This window comes from Chlorocebus sabaeus, chromosome 8 (genome assembly GCF_047675955.1).
Source record: "Chlorocebus sabaeus isolate Y175 chromosome 8, mChlSab1.0.hap1, whole genome shotgun sequence".
Classification (NCBI taxonomy): domain Eukaryota; kingdom Metazoa; phylum Chordata; class Mammalia; order Primates; family Cercopithecidae; genus Chlorocebus; species Chlorocebus sabaeus.
In genome coordinates, this window is record NC_132911.1 from 108,757,473 (window position 1) to 108,784,089 (window position 26,617).

The 26,617-nt window shown below is 37.6% G+C and overlaps 1 pseudogene; it reads left to right on the plus strand.

Moving 5' to 3' along the window:
• The first annotated feature begins 23,097 nt into the window (after window positions 1-23,097).
• On the plus strand, window positions 23,098-23,561 carry LOC119624794 (large ribosomal subunit protein eL29 pseudogene; annotated as a pseudogene).
• Window positions 23,562-26,617: the final 3,056 nt, after the last annotated feature.

A 26,617-nucleotide genomic window follows, 5' to 3' on the forward strand; every position in this document is an offset into this window, starting at 1 on the left:
CTAGGAATTCATCTGTCCTCCTGTGGTGGCGATAGAACACAGTGTCTGCAGAACAAAGACAAAGGCAACAAGCAAATCCACAAAGCAGTTGGTTTCCTCTAGGTCAAATGAGTAAGCAATGTGGGGGAAATTTACAGTAGGGAATTCAGGACCAGGGGACACATCACAGTCCAAGAGAGCAGATAACGCACTGAGATTGCCTGGGATCCAGTTCCCAATCCCATCAGAGTCTAGTCCGGAGCAGTGGAAACAGCAAATTTGGTCCCCAGACCTAGTAACTGGTTTGCTAAAAAAAGTTTTATAAGAAAGGAAGTTAAAAACAGGGAGAGGACCAGGTATGGATGGGACCAAGGTTGGTGCTCAACTAGTTAAGGGTGATTAGATGACAGCCTTCCCCAAATCATAGCAGCTTCTCATATCCATCTACTCGTGATACGGGATTGGTTCCAAAGACATTGATGGGGTTGAACCTGTGTTACTGGATTAGCTTCCTATTATTTCAATGCTGTATATCAAACCATGCGAAATCTAACAGACTTATGAAAATAAGCACTTACTGCTTGTGAGTTTATGGTTCTGCTAGTCAGGTGGGTTTTGGCTGATTGCATCTGAGCTTATTAGTCTGCAGTCAGCTGGCAGGAGCTGGCTGGGATGGCTAGTCAAGGATGGTCTTGTGTGGTTCGCTGATAGTCAGGGTGATTGGGGTTACTGGGATGCACATCTCACATCATCCACCAGCTTAGCTCAGCCTTATTCTTATGGCACTAGATTGGGTTCCAAGAGAACAAGCAGAAGCATGCATGGGTTTTTGAGGCCTAGGCTCAGAACAGGCATGCTGTTACTTCTCTCTCATTCTACTAGCCAAAGTCATAAGGACAGCTGAGATAGATTCTACCTCATGATAGGAGAAGAAGTAAAGTTGCATTCCAAAGAGGATGGATATAGGGAAGAGTGAGGAATTGTGGCCATTTTGCAACCTACCACATTTGGGGCCCTGAACTTCAACTGTTAGGAAGAAGCAATATGTAGTCTAGAAACCAGGTGGGGCCAGGTGGGTTTCTAGCTTTTCTATTTCCAGCTATAAAAATGCTTTCTCACCTTGTTGATGAGGGATAAGCATATGACTATAGTAACTCTCCCTAGAGCATGAATAACTAGTCACCTGCTGAACAATCTAGTCCTTGTAAAGCAATTTTAATCACAGTACCTTACATGCAGTTTCTTCTTCTGTAAAAGTTGGATAATTGTAATACTTCATATGATTTTCATGAGGATTAAATAAGCTAAGAAAAACACATAGAATGGCATCTTGCATAAAATGGTGATCAGCAGGTGTTAGGTGCTGCCGTTATTGTTTTATCATCATTTTTGTTATTATTATTTGTACTAGTTTACCTAAATAAAATGAGATGGTTGCAGACAATGGAGAATATTAAGGAGTATGGGGCTTTAAAAATGGAAACAACCTTCTTTTCTTCACATAAGGACAGCTTTGAGGAAGACAATCATTTTGAATCTTTTTTTTTTTCCCTCTGGTGAGGGTGATAAATGTGTGCTAACTGGCTATATCTTCTGAGGAACACAGCTTGAAAATCATTGCTCTAAGAGACCAAGGATCACACACTCAAATGCCCATGAGGCCTGACTGGTAACACCAATCAGCAAAGCCAGTAGGGTGTAATTCAGTAGAGAGTTGGGTACTGTGGCCAACTGGAGCACCAGCTATACATAAGAAAGCTAATCTCAGATAAAATTGGTCTTGACTGGTGATAGAAGGAAAAAGAGGCTATTTCTTGTGATCACAACTTTTTCAGAAGGTAATGAGACTGGTTGGAAGAATAGGAAATAAACATGATTCTACTGGGCATGGTGGCTCATGCCTGTAATCCTAGCACTTTGGGAGGCCAAGGTGGATGTATTACTGGAGGGCAGGAGTTCAAGACCAGCCTGGCCAACATATAGTGAAACCCCAGCTCTACTAAAAATACAAAAAAAAAAAAAAAAAAAAAAAAGCCAGGCATGGTGGTGGACACCTGTAATCCCAGCTACTTGGGAGGCTGAGGTGGGAGAATTGCTTGAACCAGGGAGGAAGAGGTTGCAGTGAGCCGAGATCACATGACTGCACTCCAGCCTGGGCAACAGCAAAACTTTGTCTCAAAAAATAAAAAGAAAATAAACATGATTCCAGTAGTGAGATTATGGAAGCTCTTGAAATTGAGACGTAGTAGGGAAATTTAGATTTAACATGGTGATGTTGATTCAGTGGAAAAGATGACTTTTAAAACATTTAGCTCCATTTAATAAAAAATAAAGGTAGTATAAACCATGAAAGTATAAATATTGCCAGGAAAATATAAGTATAACCAGGAAAGTATAAGGAAGGTATAAGTATAACCAATGAAAGCTTGAGCTTGCTACTGAAAAGCTGAGGTCAGAGGTAAAGACTATGGATTTGGGGGAATGAATATTCTTTGAAGGCATAAGATTCTGGCCTGAGGTGCTGAGGACCAGTAGTGCTAGGAATTTTGTATGCATGACTATAGGGCTCTTTAGAATTGTGCCATAGTACAGAGTCATGCAATAGAATCTAAGTTGTTCTTTGCAATAATGAATGTCAGCAATAGGGAATGAACCTGAGACATGTGCATTTCAGTGTATATGTGTGGACAGAACTAAAAGGTTTAACATCACCTACAGATATTGCTGGAAATTCTGTGTACAGATTATTGTCCTTATGTGGTACATCTAGCATATATTTCCAGATATTTCTCTGGCTCGAAAGCTTAGTTTTCGTTGGAGTGTGTCATCTTCCTCTTGCAAACACATGAGTACTAATGCACTGTGGCTCTATTTTATGGTGATAGTCTCTCCCAGAACCATCATCTACTAATTTTGTTTAAAAATGTAAGCCACATCCTACTTCTCTGATTGGTAGATTTCTTCCCACCTTCCTAATGAATCTCCTTGGAGTTCTTCATTTTCCCCTGTAGGTGATGCTCTTGAGTTTATCGTATTCCTTCTCTATTTAGTGGCGCTTGGCAGTAGTTCCCGGTAGCGCGTTTGTATTTTTTTAAATGCCCACCTTTAGCTACAGGAGATACATTTTTTTCCCCCTCCAAATGCTGATTCTGCCCATAAAGGTGCTGAGCCTGTCTTCATCTACGCCTTCATCAATCCTTGTCTCTAAAGTACGCTGACCATTTTCAGATGCCCGGGTTTACCCTGCTGGGTTTATAGTAGCAGTTCCATAGTCAAGTTACAGCTCAGTCTCTTGAACTGACTAAGAATGCAGATTATAGAGAGAGGCTGACCTCAGAAGTGTGTCTTCTTTGTACTCGTTGTATTCCCAGAGAGAGGCATCATTGGTCTGCTGAAGGGGTCAATGCTTTCTTCTGACCTGGAAGCTAAGGTCGAAGTAAACTTCTAAAACTTCACACTGGGACTCCGCCCAAGAACTCTCTCAGCTGAGAAGAATCAGCTCAGATTCTTCCCCAGAAAATGGACTTTGAAGGCAGCTGTGTCAGCTGCTTCAGGAATACTGACCTGTGTTTAGTCTGAGCAGAATTCTGTCATAGGCCAGTAATTTTACTTCTATATGCCTCAATTTCTTTCTTCCTAGAATAATGGGTTCACACTAGGTGATTATAAGTGTCTTTCAGCACTAAGACTCTAATCCATGTTAATTGATAGGGAACCATGTTGGGTTCTTGAGTAATATAAATTATTGTGAAGATACATGAGCCACATTGAGCTACTCTTCTTCAAACACAACTTTTAGTAGATCAAAACCTCATTGCTCTTCCGAACCTTCCCTTCATATGCCTGCTTGTTCATAGTTCCCATTTTTATAGAGAAGGCAGATGAATAAAGAGCAAGTGGAAAGTGGAAGAAAAATAATAGTCACCCAAATGGGAAAAGCTGGTTTGGTATATCAGTCCATCCCTCCAGATAGACTGTATTAGAAGGTTATGTGAAGACAGAAAAAAGATGTGTTAGATAAACTGAATTTTTAAATAAATTAGGATAAAGAATTCTGACACATCCATTTCAGGAGAGAGACTGTGCTGCTAATGGGATTAGAAATCTGCCAAATTCTTTGATTTTTAACTTTATGCATTCATCCTCATGCAAGAAATGGCCTTTCATTCCATCTGGAGAGGACGGACTGATGTCCAAAAGCTCCCTTTCTTTTGGACAGTGCTAAAGTCGGCACTGCCAATGTTTGTCTGCATGACTCTCCTTTTGTATGCTTTCTTTGCTGAGTGAGTCTTATTAGCTGATATTTTCTTTTTCAGATATGTTTGTTTATTCGAACAGGATGCAGTCCAGTCTTGCTGACTTGCGAGTCATTTTTTGTTTCTTGCGTGGCTTCGTCCATCTCTGCTTTGCTCCATTGAAGGTTGATATTACTCTTGATTTCTCAATGGGAAATCTTTTTCCCTTTCCTAATACATGGGAAGTGAAAACGTCACTGAATTCCCAAGTAATAAGAAACACACAGATACTTTCATTTTTATTCTTGGCATGATTTGTACACAATCTTGCATGAAGAAATTGGGATATATTTCAAAGTTATGTTCTATGTCCATAAAGTGTTGTGGGACTTTATTAGAATCACAATCTATGAAGGTCTCTGTTCTCAGCTATTATGACAACAATTTTTTAAAAATTAATAACCAGCCTTTTACCTCTTGCATTACTTATTTAACTTTGCTGTCTGACCATTAGCTCTAGGAGAACATGTATTATATTTATTTTATCTACAGATCTTTGGGGCATCAAAGTCACAATGCTATACTGTTGAAAACAATATTTAAATATTATCTAACCCAAAGCTCACTCCTCCCCATTACCCTTCCTCTCACTTCCCATTCTAACTCTTGGTAAAATGGCATGCAACATCCCCAGAAGTATGTATATAGCTAGATAGCCTTGTGTTAAAATATTATTTTACTTTCAAATAAACCATTTTACAGTTATTTAATGATAATTTTTGGAATATTTTTTGAAGAAAATGTCATAGCTTGCTTAAGGAACTGTTTCAAATAGCACCCAACACTCTCCATATCTTCTTTAAATCTAAATTGACCTTTATCTAGATCTCTTGTCCCAGTAGAGGATTGACTTGCCATCAGCAAGTCAAAATTTCACTTTGGCAGAAGTCATAAGCTTCCCTGAATTTACCCAGATGATGGTTTGCTATTTTTGTAAGAGAACACTGCCATTTTGCCAAAAGTCTTCTGTCTTGCAGGAATTGGCTGCCAGTACTGATTTCTTGGGCTGCAAATAGGGCAACAGCTGTGCCTTCCATACCAGGCTGTGGATACAAGGTTGCCAAAGAGGCATTGTTCTAAAAACTGAAATACTCTGATAGTTAGCTCAGCCATCCCTGTAAACTTGTGTTTTTATCTCTTGGACTTATGAAAAAATTAGGTTCAAAAATAGACATTATTTGATTTTATGTAACTTTTGTTAAGTCCCTGAAGTTCACTAGTTTGAATTCTAGTTCGTACAATAGGCAATGATGATGTAGTGGAGGGAAAGCAACTCTAAGTGAAGAATGAGGAGACCTGGGATTTGGTCCTTCCTCTGTCTTGCTGGACCTATTGAGAATTTGGTCTTACCATGTATGAAATGAGGCTGTTGTAAAAGGTGATATTTCACGTCTTTTGGTTCTAAGATTATCTGTGAGCAGTTACCTCTGTATTAGGGTTCTCTAAAGGGACAGAACTAATAGGATGTATGTATATATGAAGGGGTGATTATTAGGAGTATTGACTCACACGATCACAAGGTGAAGTCTCACAATAGGCCCAATAGGCCATCTGCAAGCTGAGGAACAAGGAAGCCAGTCCGAGTCCCCAAACTTCAAAAGTAGGGAAGCCGACAGTGCAGCCTTCAGTCTGTGGCTGAAGGCCCGAGAGCCCCTGGCAAATCACTGGTGTAAGTTCAAGAGTCCAAAAGCTGAAGAACTTGGAGTCTAATGTTCAAGGGCAGGAAGCATCCAGCATGGGAGAAAGATGGAGGCCGGAAGACTCAGCAAGTGTGCCCTTCCATCTTTTCCTGCCCGCTTTATTCTAGCCGTCCTGGCACCTGATTAGATGGTGCCCACCCAGATTGAAGGTGGGTCTGCCTCTCCCAGTCCACTGACTCAAATGTTAGTCACCTTTGGAAACTCCCTCACAGACACACCCAGGAACAACACTTTGCATCCTTCAGTCCTATCAAGTTGACCCTTGATATTAACCATCACAACCTCTAATCTTAGAAAAGGACAATCTTTCTGATTTGTTTTTTTTGGGCTATGAAATGTTTAGAGTAAGTTTTGATAAGCCAATAAACATATGCTACAGATTTCCAGGTGTAATGTATTAGATGAAAAGATCAAACATTGTTAGAGGAATTTCCAATCACATTTTAACTTGCCATTCATTCAGACGTTATTTGGACAACAACTGTAAGCTTCCATGTGGGGAATCTTCCACCTGAGGATCTGCCTCCTTGTACGGATGCCTCCGTATTCTCTCTCTCTCTCTCTCTAATTCCAATATCTGTTCTCTAGTAATATGGGAAGATACGTTCTTAGGGTCCTAATGAACATTCTTGTTACATAATTAACTATTTAGAGGGTCATTTTAGGATTTTATTTAGCAGTTCACGATGAATTTGTGAATTCCATATGAAAACTCAAATTGAGTGTATGTCTTTTACAAAGGAATAGATCCCTCATATTTTTTTGAGTCAAAGTATCTCAAATAGGCTTCCTTGCCTCACTCAACTGTGTGTTTCTGCCTCAAAATGGTGTCATTCCCAAGCCACTTTTACATCCTCAAATTTAAGCAGCAAGGTCATAATCTCTCTCCAGTGCCAGTGGTTGTTCTTTCTAGTTATGTGAATTTTGTTTTAGCACGCAACAGCATAAATCATTTATTTGTTCTGCATGAGAGAAGAAGAAAAGTGTAGAGCTTAAAAAATTCTTTTCAAAAACCCATGAGATATGTTTTTTATTTGATTATATAAGATTTTTTGCTTACTCAAGCTAAAGGAATATGGAAAATAATGATTAGCTCATAGTAAAGCTACTTGAGGGCCTTTTGAAGAGTTAAATTGTGGTATTATTTATAGACAAAAAGGTAATATTTTCTGTGTTTTCTCGCCTCAATTTGTCTTGTTGCTTTAACACATTACATGTTATAATGTAATCTATGAGATAGAAACAATACCAGGAGTCCTAATTAAATTAAAAGTAATTACCAGTTGTACAGATAGGGCTTTCAATTGAGCAGCAGGAAGTTGATATTTTGTCATCCCCAGTTTATCTCCATGCACCGAGCACCATTCTTTGTACCAGTTATTAATGGCATTTTCTCAACGGTCATGAAGAGTGTGGGAAATAGGGAACAAGAAAGAACGAAAGGAAGAGAGGAATTAGAGGAGGCTCGGAGCAAGACAGAGACAGAGAGGAATCTTTCTGATGCTCTTCTTCAGCTAAGATCCAGAGAGATTTTTCATACATTGAGGGATCTATTGCTGTCCTTCACTCACCTATGAAAGAAATATTTGCCCTGCCCATGTTAGTAGCATATCCTAATTTTTTTCTGACTACGAGCAGAATTTTAAAAAGAGAACCTCACACATTCTGTGCTCAAGGTTTGGTTTATGATGTGACAGATTTTCCATTTTCAGAAGGAAAAAAAATAGTTCCAGCTCCCAACAGGAATTTAATTTGAGAGAGGGAGGGAAATGGCAATATATAAAGATTTCCTACTGTCCAATTTCTTATTCTGCTTTTCAACTGGGCATCTTTTAACAGTTGGAAGCAATGCCATTCTCCCAAGAAGAAACAGTGCAAGCTTTTTAAGAGCATGTACAGAGTGATGTCCGTTTGATTGACCGTTATCTACCTGGCATGCTGCTGCTACAAATATGAGCAATTATTGGGAAAGCAGTCAAATTAAATTTTCATAACTGTAAAACTGCATTTTACCTTAGGGGCACAGCTTCCTGCCTATTTCTACAATCTATTTGCTGTGCTTTATATTAAATCTAAACAAATGAATGTTTACCAACATTAATATTTGAACAGCATGCCAGTCTGTGCCCTCTCTCCCAACAACTTTCTCATCTTTCTAGGAATGTTCTACAGGGAGTTTAATTTTTCTAATATAATGTGGATGTTTCAGATAGGCTTCACTTAATGGGTTCTTTCCTGTCCACCCAAGTATACCTTTGGTTCATTCTTGCCTTCAATAATCAAGCAAAATCAACAAATGGCTTAAATGAAATAAACATTTTTTTTCTTTTTAGACCATTTTTACCAAGATTTTAAAACCTAATGACTTCAACAGGTCCAACCAATGTAAACACAACATATGTTGTATGTGGCAGGTGGGACAGTGTGTTCCTTTCCCATACTTATGGCCAGCATTGCTAACTGATTATGGCACAGTGCATCATGGAGAACAGATATTGGCTCTTGGCAGCCATTCGAATTGATTTGAGTTGACACATAAGGTGAAACCAATCTTACTGTCCCTGGTGTAAATGGTTTTATCTTCGTGTTCTTGCTGCCCTGCATGGCATCTTGCCCTGTCACTCCATCTTCGGCCCAGCCTCACCTGGGCTTACTCTTCTCTGAATCATATGGGCCTGCTGCTCCCACTTTCACCTGTCCTTCCAATCTAGCTCAAGTCCCATCTCTTTCATGAAACATGATTTTTTTTTTTTTTTTAGATTTCTCTGGATCACATCGACCCTCCTTCTCTGATGATTATACCCTTGTCACTAGAGTGACCCTATGTCTTGGTTATTTTGGACAGCCCAAGATTTGCCTGTTGTCTTGGACTCCTAGCTTGCTAGTTCACCTCTCTCTCTTAAGGGTGTCCCAGAGTGTACAATATATTACATGGTCTCTTTATTCATAGCCTGTAACTTATATTTGCCTTCTAATAACCTGTCATCTTATATGAATCTAATTGTTTTAAGTGAACATTCCCCACTGGCGGAACTACTGGAAAGCTTCTCTTTTATCCTCCCTCTGGAACTAGGTTACGAACAAAGAAAATACCTCATAAATCAATGATGTCTGAATACTGGTACATTCTCAGTGGAATGTTTGGAAGGTTGTTTTTTATTTTTTTAGATGTGCTTGGATAGCCCTAATTGTGAAGGGCCTCTTAGGGCTCTGCCAAGATATATGACTTATTCTTGTTCCTAATCTGTACCTTCCCTCCTGTGCCCTCCCAGGGGTAATGTCCTTGGCAGCAACCTCTCCCAAGTTGTAGGGGTTTCTGACGGATGGTAAAGTAGCTTTTTTTGGCCTACTCTAAAGACCCAGAAACTCCTGTCATCTCTGACTGCCTTCATTTTAGCAGACATTTATGTGTTACCTTGTTTCCTTACCTTTCAAGGAGGCACTAGAATACATGTATTATTTAATGCGCATGGAGATTCTTTTGGTCAAAGGGAAAGTTTAGCTTGTGTTTATGCCTAAATGACGTTGTTTGTTTTAATTTTGTAGAATTGGATAATATTAGAACAGAAAAAACATCCCCAGAGATGTAATTTAGGCCAGCATCTCATTTACAGAGGTTAAGAGCTTCAGAATTTTATATTTGAGTTCTCATCTGGATACAAAACTGGGCAGATTGCAATTAAAATATTTCCAAGTTGTTTTATTGCTTGTTTTCTAAAAGGTGATGTTTTGATTTGAGAAAAAGAAATTCTTACCAGGAAACAGTCATGGGAAAGGAAAAATGGAGAGCGAAACAACCTAGAAGAAGTCACAGGTTCTTGAGAATCTATAGTACTGCTGGATGGGATGAGGTCTGTACAGCCCAGCTCATTGACTTCATTCATCATCAACAATCTTAATAGTGAATATGTTAAGATGAACATTTACTCATGACTGTTACTTGATCTTGTTGCATTATTATCTTGTTTGACAGGGATGTTATCTTGACCCTCTCACTGTGTCTTCAACTCTCTCTTAAAAAGGCAAGGAAAAGGAAGGAGGAGGAGGAAATACTTAAACTCTTTGTTGTCTAGAGAAAATTAAATGAAACGTTGTTTGTAATATAGAATAGAGTAGAACTAGAGAAAGATCATTTAATTACTCACTCTCAGGCCTAATACCCGAACCCAAGCATATACTATTTCCAAGAAGTTGAAAAAGGAGAGGACAAAATAATAATTTCTGGAAATAAATGATTTATTATATTAGATACTGCCTGTGCAAAAGAGTGATACAAAGAATGTTTAGTTTTCCTAATAATTATTCACTTTTTATAATCCATTCCATCCTGATATATCTTTGTGATGATTTCTTTAATTTTTTTTTTTATCTTAAGACTTTGTGTTAAAGGTATATCAAAAGTGAATGCCATGCTGCTCACCAAGGGAAACAGTTTTTGAAATATCCACTAATCTTCTCAATCTGAAACACTTATGCAGACTCAGATGGCTTTAGTAAGTGGAAAGAAAGAAACATAAAAAGTGATTCATGCCTTCACCGTAGTAAAATTTGGGCAGTAGTGGACTGAACATCTGTGTTTCTCAAGGGAATCAATCCTATGGTTTCAGGCAGTGAAAAACATTTTTGAATCCTTTCCAATGGCTTCCCACCTCTTTTGGCCACATAGAACTGGGCTAGGCAAATAATCAACGCATTTTTTTTTTTTATCTCACTCTGTACTGAGTGTTACACTAGGTGCTTTGGGGAAAGATGCCAGAAGGTGTATATATGGTGCATTGATATGGCTGCATACTCTGTTCTCGTTCTCAACTTATTCTCAAAAGTCTTATTTCTCAGGAGAACAGCTGGATGAGCTGCTTCTTCCTTCAGCAAAATGATGCCAAATATTGGTTTCTGAAACTGGTCCCCTGATACCTGCCTTTGTTTCCTGAGAGACCCAGGCTTCAACCACCTAGGAAGGACCACAATACACCTGCCTGCTTCATTTGTTAAGTTGCCAGTAGATGCTCAGGATTTTTCAGTGTGATAACCAGTAAATAAATTTTAAAAAACAATTGAATACCAGTTTCAGCATTATTTTCTTAATTAGACCTTTTGGGGAAATTATTGAATCCTGATTTGGGAAACATTATTGAATTTTACATTATTTAAATCCTGAATTAATAATGTATAGTTTACACTAAACCGTAAAATGGAGACAATTCATATGTATTTCAAATTATTCTATAGGAATTTTAGTTTCTAATTTTGTTTAATCAGTCATTTATTTAGCAAATATTTGAATACCTCTTATTTGGCAAATTTTATGCCAATTGCTGGGGATACAAGTAGTAAAGGTGACAGGTTAGCTGATGCAATGGAAGTTAAATATGGTATGGGGGAACTACATTACATAGTAATTTTTTACTTTTAATTACAATAGCACAATTCTAATTCGTTAAGCATTTATGAGATATCTACTCTCTGAAACTGTGGACAGTGCTGCAGACACCGTGGAAGGAGTGTACTATGGTTCTTGCCTTCCAGACTGTCACAGTGTGGTCTCTGATTAAAACATATTTAAAATTATTCTTAAAGCAGACATTGTGACAATAAATGAAGTGCTAGGAGAGTTGGAGGAAAGAGAGGACAACTGTAAAAGAGAGTGAGAGTAAGAGAGAGAGAGAGGAGTTATAAATGAAATAATTTGAGAGAGCTTCTTGAAAGATGATGGGTTGGAGTTGAAACTAAAATAACATATTGAGAAAAGGGGTGGAGTGGAAGACGGGGAGAGGGCAAGACCTTTCTGAAAGATTAACCTGGCTAGCCTTATGCAGAAAACTTAAACTGGACCCCTTCCTTAAATCTTATACAAAAATTAAGATGGATTAAATACTTAAATGTAAAACCCAAACCATAAAAACACTAGAAGAAAATCAAGGAAATATGATTCAGGACATAACGATGGGAAAAGACTTCATGATGAAAATGCCAAAATCATTTGCAACAAAAGCCAACTTTGACAAATGGGATCTAATTAAACTAAAGGGCTTCTGCACAACAAAAGAAACTGTCATCAGAGTGAACAGGCAACTTACAGAATAGGGGAACATTTTTGCAATCTACTCATCTGACAAAGGTCTAATATCCAGAATTTACAAGGAACTTAAACAAATTTACAAGAAAAAAAAACCCCATCAAAAAGTGGGCGAAGGATATGAACAGACACTTCTCAAAAGAAGACATTTATGCAGCCAACAAACATAGGAAAAAAACTTCAACATCACTGATTATTAGAGAAATGCAAATAAAATCACAATGAGATACCATCTTATGCCAGTCAGAATGGCAATTATTAAAAAGTCAAGAAACAATAGATGCTGGTGAAGCTGTGGAGAAATAGGAACACTTTTACACTGTTGGTGGGAATGTAAATTAGTTCAACCATTGTGGAAGACAATATGGTGATTCCTCAAGGATCTAGAACCAGAAATACCAGTTGACCCAGCAATCTCATTACTGGGTATATACCCAAAGGAATATAAATCATTCTACTATAAAGACACATGCACACGTATGTTTATTGCAGCACTATTTACAATAGCAAAGTCATGGAACCAACCCAAATGCCCATCAATGATAGACTGGATAAAGAAAATGTGGCACATATAAACCATGGAATGCTATGTAGCCATAGAAAGGAATGAGATCATGTTCTTTGCAGGGACATGGATGAAGCTGGAACCCATCATCCTTAGCAAACTAACACAGGAACAGAAAACCAAACACTGCATGTTCTCACTCATAAGTGGGAGTTGAACAATGAGAACACATGGACACAGGGTGGGGAACAACACACACCAGGGCCTGTTGGGGAGTGGGGGGCGAGGGGAGGGAGCTTAGAGGATGAGTCAATAGGTGCAACAAACCACCATGGCACATGTATACCCATATAATTTGCACGTTCTGCAATTGTATCCCGAGACTTAAAATAAAATTTAAATAAAACAAACAAACTGGATGTTAAGATAAGCAAGTAAAGTCATTTTCTAAGAACAGCGAGAAAAATTGCTGTAGATTGAGAATTAAATCTAGACATGTAAGTAAAGCCTGTGTTATTAAGGAATTTAAATGACAGGTTGAGGGAGCAGGACATAATGGAGCATGTGAAGGAGGCCAACTAAAAGCTTTACAGCAGAGAGTGACATTGGTTTGATGTTCCAGAAAATAATGTGGGTGGCAATACTCATATGTATTGGAATGGACAGAGACTGGAGATCAGTTAGGCAGCAACTGTAATTGTTTGGGTGAGAGGTAATAAGGAGTACAGCTAGGGCAGGGGAAGTGAGAACTGAAAAGAGGATGGAGGGGAGAGAGTGAATTGATACAAAACCAGTAGAGCTTTCTGACCACTTAGAGGGTAGAAGTATGGCGATTATTATTTGTGAGTGAACTGACAGGGATGCTTGAAGGTTCTAACACTGACAATCTATGACTGAGTCACAGATTGGATTTTGCAGGTGAAGTTTTCGATGGCTTTTAACAGGGCTGTTTTAGTCAGCATCACAATAGTAATGAATTAATGACAAAGTAGAATAGAGGAAGTTGCATTTATGAGTAGAGTCAACTCAGTATGTCCACTGTGGAGCTAAAAATTGGCCAAAAAATTAGAAGAAACAGATTTATTTTTTATTTACTCAGGACCAAATGGATTTTTTGGTTTTTACTGCAAAGAAAGATTATGAAAAGATTTTCTTATTTTAATAATAAGAATAAAAATGAACATTTATTGAGCACTTCATAGGTACCAGGGACTGTTGCAGGTGGGCTTATATGTACAATGAGAATGTCGATCATATAGATCATACAGGATTGGTAATTATCAAATATCAGTAGCAGCTTCATTTTCTGTTATAAATTATAAATACAAAAAAGATTAAATCCTCATATCTAATTTGTATTATGTTGTTTGTCCTATATTTGTTTGAATACCTATCATGCAGAAATTCTGATGCTGAAACAGAAAATGTAATAAAATATTCTGCAATTTCTAGCTGACTACTTGGCTCTTCTGAGCCCTTGGCTTCAAGGATTTTTCAAAATATATATATTTTTTCTGCACCACAGCTCAGAGTTGCTAAATCCAGAAATTGAAACATTCTGAGAACCAAATCGTTTCAGGGTGAATCAAAGCTCTTGGAACATTGCCCTAGGATTTTGAAGATAGTGTTTAATAGTGAAAAATGTTCCATATTTTTAAGGAAATCCCAATTATGGAAGCTGCCCTGCTTGCATCCCCAGCAATGCAATGTGTCTGACACAGGGTGTCTTGGCCCAGCTTTCACTCATATGACAAGACGGGAGGCTGTGGGTAAAGGCGAAGGTCTTCTGGCCCCTTAGGCTGGTGACTGTTTCCAATTCCACCTTAAAATCTAGAAATAGGCATCTTCTTTATTTGGTTGTAACAAGCTTCTCTCCCAGCTGCCATTCAATGCCAGCAACTGTGGGACAGTTTTGAGCAGGAGTTTCTCTCCCTGGTCAAACCCCCACCACTATCTTGCCTGTGTTTTTGCTTGTTTGTGCTCTGCAGAACTGGTGATGGGCCCAAAGATGGTGAGAGAGAGCAAACATTGACAAGACTGAGAGGCGTGAGTTATGGGGGCTGACATAATGTGATGTTACTAATCGTGTCACTTGAGAGCAAGTTATTTAATGCTTTCGTACCTCAGTTTTCTCATCTATAAATGAGAGTAACAAAACCTACATCCCAGGGCAATTTTGGGAATCACACAAACAGAGCATATCGCACGTGGTTAATACATGGGAGCTGCTGTTATTATTATTCACAGTAATAATAATAATAATAAAGTAGAATAGAAACAAAAGTGAAGCAAGAATGATGGGGAGCCATGAAGTAAAGGCCATTAGCTGGAATGCATTACAATTCAAAAGATAACTCTTACCACCTCTGTAACATGATGGAGAAACTTGACTGTCATTCTACAGGGACTTTGCCTCGAATAAGCAGGAAAGCAAGGTAGAGTGAAGTTGCATTAACTTGTAATATTTTCTCTGTCCTCTTCTTCTTTAAGTTCAACTCATTTTTCATAAGCTACCTGAGCTGTCCTTTTCCATGATGCTGTCACTACTGGCTTTTTCAAATCATGACCTCCTTTTGTGTTGCATTAAGACAATACATAACATATTGCCTGTTAATGTTCTCTGATTGCTTTTTGGAGGTATGGCTTCCAAATGAGATTGAGATTTCCCTGAATACAGGCAACTTGCCTTATAGTTCTCATATATCCACCACAGGACCTTATATAGCTGAGTACACTGAGAAGAGCTAAACCAAATACCATAATGAGATACAAAGAGTAATAGCCTTAAGTTTCTTGTTTTAAACGTTTTTCAAAGTGTTTATTTTTATGCTTTATTTTTCATAGCAAAACTAGTACATATTTGCTGTACAAAATTGGAAATTTACAGAAGAACACAAAATCAAAATAACTTATGATCATATTAAACAGAGTTATGTATTGTTATATCGTTTGAATTACTCTGAATACATATTAAGCTTTGAGCTCTTGTGGAGTGAGAACCCTTCCCATACACTATTTGGGATTCCTCGTGTTAAGTTTCTTGTATCATGTAAGACCTTTTGGGGAGAAGGTACTTTTTTCTTCAATAGATAGTATAGGTTGGTGCAAAAGTCGTTGCAGTTTTTGCCATTGAATGTAATGCCAAAAACTGCAGTTACTTTTGTACCAAACTAATAAATTTTCCCTCAGAGATGGAGGGAGTATGTGCTTTTTCCTTGTTAATTTTCCGCATGTGACCTCACTTTCCTCTCTGGTTCATACAAATTCATAGATCCTTGACTTAGGTGGAGTCTTTAAGATCATTTTATTTAAGTTTCACATTTGAACCATGGGGACATTGCTAGCCCAGAGGCTGCAGTGATAATAGTCAAATGAGGTTTGGTGCCCAAGACTCAGGCCTTCGGGGCCAGGATCCATGGCTCCTCATCCTTTTTAATGAAGAATGATACCCTTCAGCTGACCATCTGCATATACTGTGCCTGTCACCTTCTCTTATTTTTCCCCTATTGAAATCATTCAAGAAATTCCCATTTTACAGAGGTGAAATGTATGTCGAAAAAGGGATTTCTAACTGGACTAAATTAAAGTTTGCTAGGGTTCTGTAGAGGCATTTTCACTAAGTCTTTGTATTTCTTTGTGAAATTAACTCTATTTTACATTTCTAAACTTGAGTACATGGACACATATGTGTCTGCATATACCTGTATGTATGTGTGTGTATATACCTGTCTCCACTCTTAACTTGACTATCCTAGTATCATCTCTTCATCCTTTTATCCCACGTCCTCTCGTATGTTAGCTATCTGCTATTATGTAACAGACCATTTCAAAACTTAACGATTTAAAACAACAAACATTTATTATCTCAGTTTCTGAGGGTCAGGAATCTGAGAGAGGCTTAGCTAGGTAGTTTTGGCTCAAGTGTCTCATGAGGCTGAATTGAAGCTGCTAGTCAGGGCTACAGTCATCTGAAGGCTTGACTAGGGCTGGAGGATCTGTTACCACGCTCACTCATGTGGCTGTTGGTATGAAGCTTCAGCTCTTTGCTATGTGGGTCTTTCCAAAGGGATGCCCCCAGTATGGCTTTTCTCCAATCAAGTAACCTGAGAGAGGGAGAGAGAAGAGAGAGAGGACAAAGGAGGTAGAAACCACAGTATCTTTTATAACCCAATATTGGAAACTGCAAACCATCACTTCTGCTGTGTTTTATTCACCACACAGACCAACCCTGGTACAATGTCGGAGGAGACTATACAAGGATGTGAACACCAGGAGGCAGGGACCATTGGAGACCCCGAGGTTGAGGGGTCTACCACATCTCCCCTCCCCCTTAATTTTCCTCCTCTTTATCTTGAAATCTCTCCCTTCAGCATTGTTTGTTGGTTGCCAATTGGTAGAAATTTTGTTTCATTCCTATCTGTCATATATACACACATAAACATGCACACAGGCATGGACACACACACATCATCAAATTTGTTTTGCAAAACAAATTTTGAAAAAATGTTTTCATTTGAAATGTGTAAATGATTTGTGACTTTGGAAAAAAAAATGTGACCAACCCTGTTTTTACTGTGTTGCTGCTAGACAGTTTAGGGTGCTGTTGATGTGTGTGAACCTAAGGTGAACTCTGAAGGTAGAGATAGGATGGGGCTGGTTGAGTTCATATTTTGAAAAATAGCCAGATGAATTTTAAAAAATCTGATTGGTTTCTAAATATCTGTATTTTATTTCTGAAAAATATTCTTTAGACAATAAACAGGCAACACCAGGCTTTCCATAAATGCTACTGCTAATTCTCAAGGGTCTACTTGTAGTCCTTTTCAGTGCATGTTTTTTGGCCATAGCAATGACTGAAAGAGGAAGAGGAGATCCCAGGAAGTGCCTGTGAGATGGGTTGTCTGCAGATCCTGAGGGAGCATACCATGTTTTACTAGTTTTGGCTTTTCCATTAATATTGGACTTTTAAGTTCCTTTTCTGTATGTTGGCATATTGCAGGGGCATCGAATGCTACCAGCTGTTTCCATGACTGGTACTGAATTGGTAAAAAATGAGATATTTTCTCCTCCAGGAGAATGAGATGAGTGTTTGGTAGGGACACAGGAGGGAACTGCTATTTCTGTCCTCAACTCTTCACTTTCTTTCAGAAAATATTCACATCAGCGGTACAGGTCTTTTCTGTGTATACTCAAGTACTTATGGAAACACTACTATTTAAGTAAATTCCTAGTATTTGCAACAACATCTTGATGAGATTACCTCAATTTCTAGGGAAAAGACCCAATTTCATCTCTCTGGTCTGAAAAACATTGCTTTTCTTTATCATATTTCACAACATCCCGTTTAGTCACCATTCATTCTATTGTAATATACTGGGAAGACTATTCATTTTTGGAGTAATAAAGACTCAGGTTCACATATCACTGCTACTCACTGGCTGGGTGGAGTGTCATGCCTCAGTTTGTACTCCTGAGAAATGAAAAGTAATAGTAAAGATATTAGGCATGGTGCTAAAGTCTTACCTACATTCTTCAATTTAGTCATTCTTCAATTTGTTAAGATATTAGTATATGTGGTAAGTTTTCACCACATATAGTAATATTGTCTGTATTTTGAAAATAAGAAGATTGAGATACAGACTTTATGTTATAGAGCTGATAAGTGGCAGTGTTTTGGTGGAGACTCAGATGTGCATGACATTAAAGTCTTTCCTTAACTCATTTGCTATACAGCTCCCCATAATAGTACCAACATATGAATTATGTTGGTTTAAGAATTACATGTGAAAATGAACTTGTATCGACCAGCAGAGTCTCGTAACATTGACACTTTAAATAAATGTTAATTATCTTTACTTCTTTTATTTTGAGCAATTTAGCCAACAGATGAATGGAAGAACATCTGTTTAGCATGATGACCTCTGTTAAAAGAGGCTTCTATCTTAGTTTTGCATAATGATACCATGGTCATTTTTTGGGAAACAAATTATAGATGTTCATAAAATTGACAAAGGAACAAATGGGACAGCCCTGTATTCTTTCTACATACAGCTTAAAAACCTGTATGAAAAAAAAAAAAGCACATTAAAGGTAGTTTTTCCTCTCTTAAGTAGTGCCTATTTTAATCATAACGTTTGGAAGAAAATTTAAATGTAAAAAGGTGAAAATTAAAAGAACTATAAATAACAACAAATGGCTACCTTGTAAATACAAAGCCACATTCACTCCTGGGGCTGTTATGTCTACAAACTATTTGAACAACAGTTAATAAGCACATTCCCGATGAAAGCAACAGCTAACTGATGTTTCATCTGAGTGCACCCTTTGTTGAGCATGTTCGGAAATGTAGAGCTGGGAGATAGGGATTTCTGTGCTTTTCACATTAAGATGTGTACATGTGCCCACTGAAGAAAATGAAGGGTTTTTCAGGTTCCCCAAATATTCCTTTGCAAATATTCATCTCTGTCAAAAAATAATAATGTGCTCTTCTTGGATTAGCTGAAAAATTATCTCCCATTCTTGATGGTTTTCCTTTTCTCTGTGTTCTCAGGCTGAGATAACCCATGTATGGCTCATGGGCCAGTATTACCTTGATTCGTATGTTGTTTTTTAGGCTTTAGGGGATCAATGGCCTAGACCTGGGACAGCTGAGTCCAACTTTGGCTCTTTCTGTGTAGCAGGGGCAGACCAGCAAGTCACTGGTCTAACTGAATTTCACTCCATCCTGTACATTCTTAACTACAAACCTGGGAGCACTACAGGACTAAGAACTCAGGCTTGCTTTTTAGAAATTTGACCCCACATTCTTTGGGCCACAGAAAATGAGGATGACCCTAAATACTAAATTGTACTTTTTTTTGTCTTCAAGTTCCCATTTTCCCTTGAATTTTTCTATTTTTTTAAGGGCACAATCACCACCCCAGATAATATTATTTTATATGAAAATAAATGTATGCTTTTGAATGGTCTGGCACATAAACATGCTATTAGAGTGATTAAAGCTAGCATAAAATGGATTTGAATCAATTTTTTTTAATAGTTTGGTTTCCCAATTACCCAGTTTCATGTTCTGATTCCGTTAGTTACTATGTTTGATTATGGAAAAAGTTATCAGCTTTTCTGAGTCTTTCTTCATCTTTAAAATGGGAAAAAATAATGGCGATTTGATGGAGTTGTTTTGAAAAGCCATTGATACGGTCTGTACAGTGCTTGGCATGGAGCTTAGTAGAGTTAAATGTCATGGCATATGCCCCTTGACTATTTGAGTTTACAAGGACAAGGAAAATTAGCTGGATTCAGTAACTTAATGCATTACAATTACAAATTAGTTAAGCAAAAATGACCCGTTTCTTCTAGCCTACAAATAAATATAGGTATTCGGAAGGCACATCTGTAGCTCATAATAACTGCTGTTTATTGAGTACCTAATACATTTGTTGAAACCAATGTAATACATTTTTTCAAAGATATATGTTACCTAAATGAATCCTTCTAGTCACCTATTTTTATTTTATAAATTATGAAACCAAGGCTCATAGACAGTAAGGACTTTGTCTACGATAAAACAGAGTTAACAGAGCAAGAATTTAAAAGCAGCATCTCACTTAGCCACCATGTTGCACTGTCAACTGATCAGAGAAGCTAAAATATAGTCTGGGATTGTACCACAGGACCACTCAAAATATAGAATCATAAATTATAAATATTATATGAATATTTCAAAGTATGCCTAGTGTGTTTAAAACCTTTTAACCAGTTCATTTGTCCCAAGCCAGAGCCTTTGAAAACCTTTGAGTCCATGGAGGCTTGCAAGTTTTTATTTTGACCATTGCATTAGTAAGAATATGGCTAAATTTCTTCTTTAAGCTTTTCTTATATTTTTATGTTCATGCTAATTACACCATGTACAAAGGAGTTTCACATATGTTTACAAAACAAACCCTTACTATACTTTTGTAATTACAAAGTCTGTCACTAAATTACTGTTTCATGTGTTTGTGTTTCAATTATTAACTGTGGCGGCATATAACTAAAGCTGAAAACATGTCATTTCTATGATAATAAGTGAATGCAATTAGCAGCATATCTATTCCACACACAAAATATATTCATTTGCATTCTGTCTCCTTGTATTATTTAACTGCATTTAGGCCAAGTCATGTCATTTCTCTGTTACCTTTTTTTCAATCTGGAAGAACTCTGTCTTATTATATAAGTGCTTTTATGATATCTAAATAAACAGAATTGGGTGAGGTGAAGATCAACAGACACATACCTCACTCACTCATTTGGTTATTTTCCGAACATTCTCCTAAAGCTCTCAATTCTTCCAACTTGTGGTGATTATTATTAAACTGATGAGCTGGACAAACAATGAAACTTTGCAAGAGAGTTATATAGTTTTATCAATCTCTTTTCCTGGGTGGGAAGCCAAGTCTCTTTATTACTTTCCAGCCATAGGCAAGTGGAAAAGTAGCTCTATTGTCAGTGTTGCATTCACATTATACTAGCCAAAACTCTGGGTGGTATGTCACAGAAACTCAACTCAAAATTGTTTTGGCAAAAACATGAATTCATACAGAAAATTTGGGATCTCACACAGAACTCAAATCTAAGAATGTAGCTGAATCTAATAAATGAATTGAGGTCAGGGACTCAAAAGTCATCAATTCTGGTTCTCTGTTATCTTATTGTCTGCTTCTTTCTTCTCTTCTTTCCACACTCTGCTTTATCAGCCATTCAGCTATGGCCATGGGTGGAGTCATCTGTTTATACTTGGCTGCTCCTTCTGCAATCTTGTGGATTAATTGCACATTTGTGATTATGAGGGAAAAATTCTTAGGAATAGTGTTGGTCAGGCAATTCAATCAGCAGTCACACATGTACACAAGTGAGCACACACAAATCAATGGCATATTTGGATGATCAGAAACTATTTCCAACACCATCACCTGCTTCATATTGGTCGTGTTCTCAGACTACATGAAAATCAAACATGCTATAGTATTGGAAAGGGTAATGGTTTCACTAAATGCAGTGAAATAATGACAATAATTGTCATTATTGAGTTATGACCTTTGAGTAAGGCATGGTGTTAGAAGCTTTAAAAGCATTATCAAATTTAATTTTCACAGCAATACTATAAAGAGGAAAGTATTATCCCCATAGAAGAATATTTTGACGATGAGCTCCAATACTAACATCATTATTACATGATGAAACGAAGGCATGGAAAGAGCAAGAGCCATCTCAAAATTGCTCAGCTATGAAGTGGCAAAGCTGGATTCATTCTGCAGGCTCTGGGGCTGCAGAACCCAAGTGGTTAACCACTAACCAGTTTATAATTGCATTTAATTTTCATTGTGGTGTCTTCTGTTCAAACTCTCAAAGTCAATTCCTAAAAACTAAGCATCCAGAGCATTCTATTGTGCCACATTTTGATGGATTGAGATAAACTGGTAAGTGATAAAATGATGTTAATTATAAGAGAGTTGTAATTGTAGCAGAAATTGTCTGAAAATGTCTCTGTAACACTTGTATCTTAGTCCAGGTCCATTGGTTTTTATCTGCCTAACCTGTTTTCCTTTCTAATGTCCACTTGTTTGCCTTGTATACATTTTTTTCTGCTCTTGTTCCTTAGAATAGGATTCTGTCCTATTCTGATACCCTGCTTTTTTCCTTTACTTTCAACTTGGAAGGCAATCCTACGCTCAAAAAAGAGAAGAGATCCTAAACCAAACTCTACTAACCCAAAACAGATGTAAAGGATACTTTATAACACCTATGTACATGCCATTCCAAAATGAAAACATATTGACATTTAGTCATCTTTGAATCAGCACATCTTTAGAAAATATTAATAAAACACCACAGATATATTCATCAACACTATTTTTAATTGTTTTGTACATATTTTTAAATTTACATAATTGGTATTATACCACACATAATACTGTGCTGTTTGCTTTTCTTTTACTAGATCTTATGCATTTGAGATCTGAATAGATTAATATCATGTATTCCCAGTAGCTGGGGCTACAGGCATGCTTCCACCACATCAGGCTAATTTTTATTTTTGTAGAGACAGGTTCTTGCTACATTGCCCAGGCTGGTCTCAAACTCCTGGCCTCAAGCAAGTCTCCTGCCTTGGCCTCCCAAAGTGCTAGAATTACAAATATGAGCCACTGCACCCTGCTCAAAATTTTCTCCTAATAGTTTTTGTTATATTTTTCACAATAAGATCTTTTTATACATTTATACATCATTTTTGCTTTATTTGTTTATAGTGTGTGTCACAGATGCTGCTGATATTGTCTACACCTACCTAAACTCTCCTGCAGCTTAAGAGAATTTCTTGCATGCTGACTATCTCCTTAAAAGTACCTGCATCTCTCTTCTGTGCATGGGAGCTTTCTCTGACACAATACAGGTTTCAAGATCCTGGACAGGTGTTGGGGGAGTTGATGCCCCTGGGGCAACCTTCAAAAAATGAGATCTGTAGCAGTTCTAGGCATTTCAGGAGCTGTGGCTTAAGATGCAGATATGGCCAAGTCCAAGAACCACACCATACACAACCAGTCTTGAAAATGGCCCAGAAATGGCATCAAGAAACCCTGATCACAAAGATACGAATCTCTTGAGGGTGTGGACCCCAGGTTCCTGAGAAGCATGTGCTTTGCCGAGAAGCACAAGAAGGGCTTAAGAAGATGCAGGCCAACAGTGCCAAAGCCATGAGTGCACTTGCCAAGGCTATCAAGGCCCTTGTAAAGCCCAAGGAGGTTAAGCCCAACATCCCAAAGAGTGTCAGCTGCAGGTTCGATTGACTTGCCTATATTGCCCACCCCAGGCTTGGGAAGTGTACTCGTGCCCACATTGCCAAGGGACTCAGGTTGTGCCAGCCAAAGGCCAAGGCCAAGGATCAAACCAAGACCCAGGCTGCAACTCCAGCTACAGTTTCAGCTCAGGCTCCCAAAGGTGCCCAGGCCCCTACAAAGGCTTCAGAGTAGAGATTTCTATCTGCCAACGTGAGGACAGAAGGACTGGTGTGACACCCCTGGGCTGCCGTCTGCATAGGGCTGATGTCCTCCTATGTTATTTGTACAAATAAACCTGAGGCAGGAAGAAAAAAATGGGATACATAGATAACTGTTACAATTTCCCATCTTCTGGGGGACAATCTTAAGAAGTATATGCCACATGTTTTCTCCAAATTCACAGTGAAGATTAAGCTCCAGTAATCATGAACAGCAATCTGTTCATTAGCACACCTTTTGTTAACTTTACTCATCTCACTTCCTCCCACTTCCTCACTTGAGCCACCAAAGATTCTCTTCCAAGTAAACTGCTTGCACCCAAGTCTTCATCTCAGGGTCTGCCAAGCTAAGACACTAAGTGAGACTTTTTACTTTTATTTTTGGAAAGCCATTTTTTTCTCAATGCTATATATGGAGACAATCTACTCTTTTTGCACAGATTTGAAGAAGATAATCTCATATGAGCTTGGTTCCATTTTCCGCCTCTCTATTCTACTATTCCATTCATATATTTCCACCAGTACTGCACTGTTTTAATATTCTGCCTTCAATGCATCTTTCTTATCCTGCTATGCAAGTTCTTACCTCACTTTTCCTTAGAGAATATCTTACCTATTTTAGTCCTTTATGCTTCCCAAATGAATTTTACGATCACTTTGTCAAGTTCCATAGAAGTTTCCAACAGGATTTACACTGAAATTTTATGGAATTTATATATTGATGTTGAGATCATTTATCCTTATAAAACTGAATCTTCCCGTACATGAGAAATACACATGCCACATCCCTTCATTTAATGAGAAATTCAATTAAGTCTTTCTGAAATATTTTTTAAAATTTCTCCATGAAGACTTTGAACACCTGTTATGAAATGTATTATTGGTTTACAGTATTTATTCTCTATAATCAATGTTATTTTTTTGTTCTATTGTCTTTTCTAAGGAGTTAATGCTGCCTCCACTGCTGCATGCTCATCATTAATCCTTGCCATTAATGGTAATTAAAAGCACTAGTAATTGTTGAGGATACAGTAATAAGCAAGACAGTTGGTCTTGCTCTCTAGGAGCTTCCAGTCCAATGGGGTAAGATGTCTCTTATTAGTGAGTATTCACAAATGCTATGAAAAAAATGTTAGTATAAGGGGAAGGAACATGACTTGGAGCAATAAGATTCAGGAAAGGCATCTCTGAGCAGAAACATGAATATGATGAGGGAGAAAGTTACTCAGTATCTTGAGGGAAAATCCTTCCTAGCAGAGGAAATAGCAAATGTTGAGGCCCTACAACAGACAGATTCTCAGTATACTTATCTTTTATCCCAAAATCTCAATCAACTATCTTAATTATTCTAATTAATTAATTAGAATTTCGATTGCATTTCTACACAGATAATTCTGTCTAAAAATAGTAAAGGAGTATTACTTCCTTACCAATCTCTATAATATTTATTTCTTTTTCTTGTTTCATGAGATTGACTGAAAACTCCAGTACAATGTTAAGGAAAGAGAGATAGTAAATAACTTTAATAAGAATATATGTAATGCTTAAAATATCTTTAGTAAAAACTATTTATAAGGTTAAAGAAGCTCTTTTCTGTATCCTCTTACTATTTTTTAAAGTGGTGATAAGTAGTACATTTTTCTGCAGAACTTTTAATAAAAATTAGCAGTCACCTTGGCCACTCCTCTCAACACTGATTCCTATCCTAAGATAGGATAGGAATTGGTTTTAGAATTTCCTCCACATTTTAAAATAATACATTAATATGGTTATTTCTTTGTTTTTTTCGTTGTAGACATTGTTTTAGACTTCCTGCTAGGGGAGCTTAGGATTTAGTCTGTTTTTACCACTCCATTAACACTTTTACCCCCTTCTTCTGATGACAGTTATATCAAAATTTTTGTTAATACAATATTCAGTGTTATGATATATGGATACAGATATCTAGATATACATTTCACAGCCAAGTCATATAGTATACTACGTGCACATTTCTCATGTGACATTTTGTTTCTTTCCTTCCTTGCTTCTGCAGAGCACATCCTTCAGTTGCTTCCTGAAAAAGGATGCCAGTGGGAGGCAATACATATTTTAGATCTTTATTAAGTGTAAAAACCTTTATTTCTACCCTCGTATTTGATTGGGAATATGACTGGAAAGATAATTCTGTAATCAAATTGCTTTTCCTCAGAATTATGAGGGGTATTTTTGCATTGTCCTCTAGTTGCCAGTGTTGCTGTTAAAATGTCTGATGTCATTCTAATTTTTAATACATTTTGTATGATTTTTTTCCTCACTATAAAGAAATGTTAAGTTCTTATCACTAGAAACTTTTAAGTTATCTTTATCCTTAGTGTCTTGAGATTCCATAATAATGTTGCTCAAAGTCTGTGTATGTGTGTATATGTGTGTATGTTCTCATATTCATTGTGATAGGCACTCAGTAGGGCTTTTCATTTTGAAGACTCATACCCTTCAATTATGGGAATTTTTTTATCTCTAGTCTTTGACAATTTTCTCCTTCCTGTTTCTCTGTTCTTTCTTTCTGAACTCTTAGTATTCACATACTCATTTAAACATCTTTTCTTTTTTAATCTCTTGAGATTTTTGCTTTGCTTTCTGGGAGATTTCTCCAAATTGATTGATTGATTGATTGATTGATTTGAGAGAGGGTCTCACCCTATCGCCTGGACTGGAGTGCAGTGGTGTGATCTCGGCTCACTGCAACCTCCACCTCCCAGATTCAAGCTATTCTCCTGCCCTAGCCTCCTGAGTGGCTGGGATTACAGATGCATGCCACCACACCCAGCTAATTTTTTGTATCTTTAGTAGAGTTGGGGTTTCGCCATGTTGGTCAGGCTGGTCTTGAACTCCGGACCTTGTAATCTGCCTGCCCTGGCCTTCCAAAGTGCTGGGATTACAGGTGTGTGCCACTGTGCCTGGCCCCAATTTTATATTTTTATTGCCCAATCCTTCTATTAACCTTTTTATTTCTGACACTATTAAAAGTTTTTTCCAAGACCTCTTTCA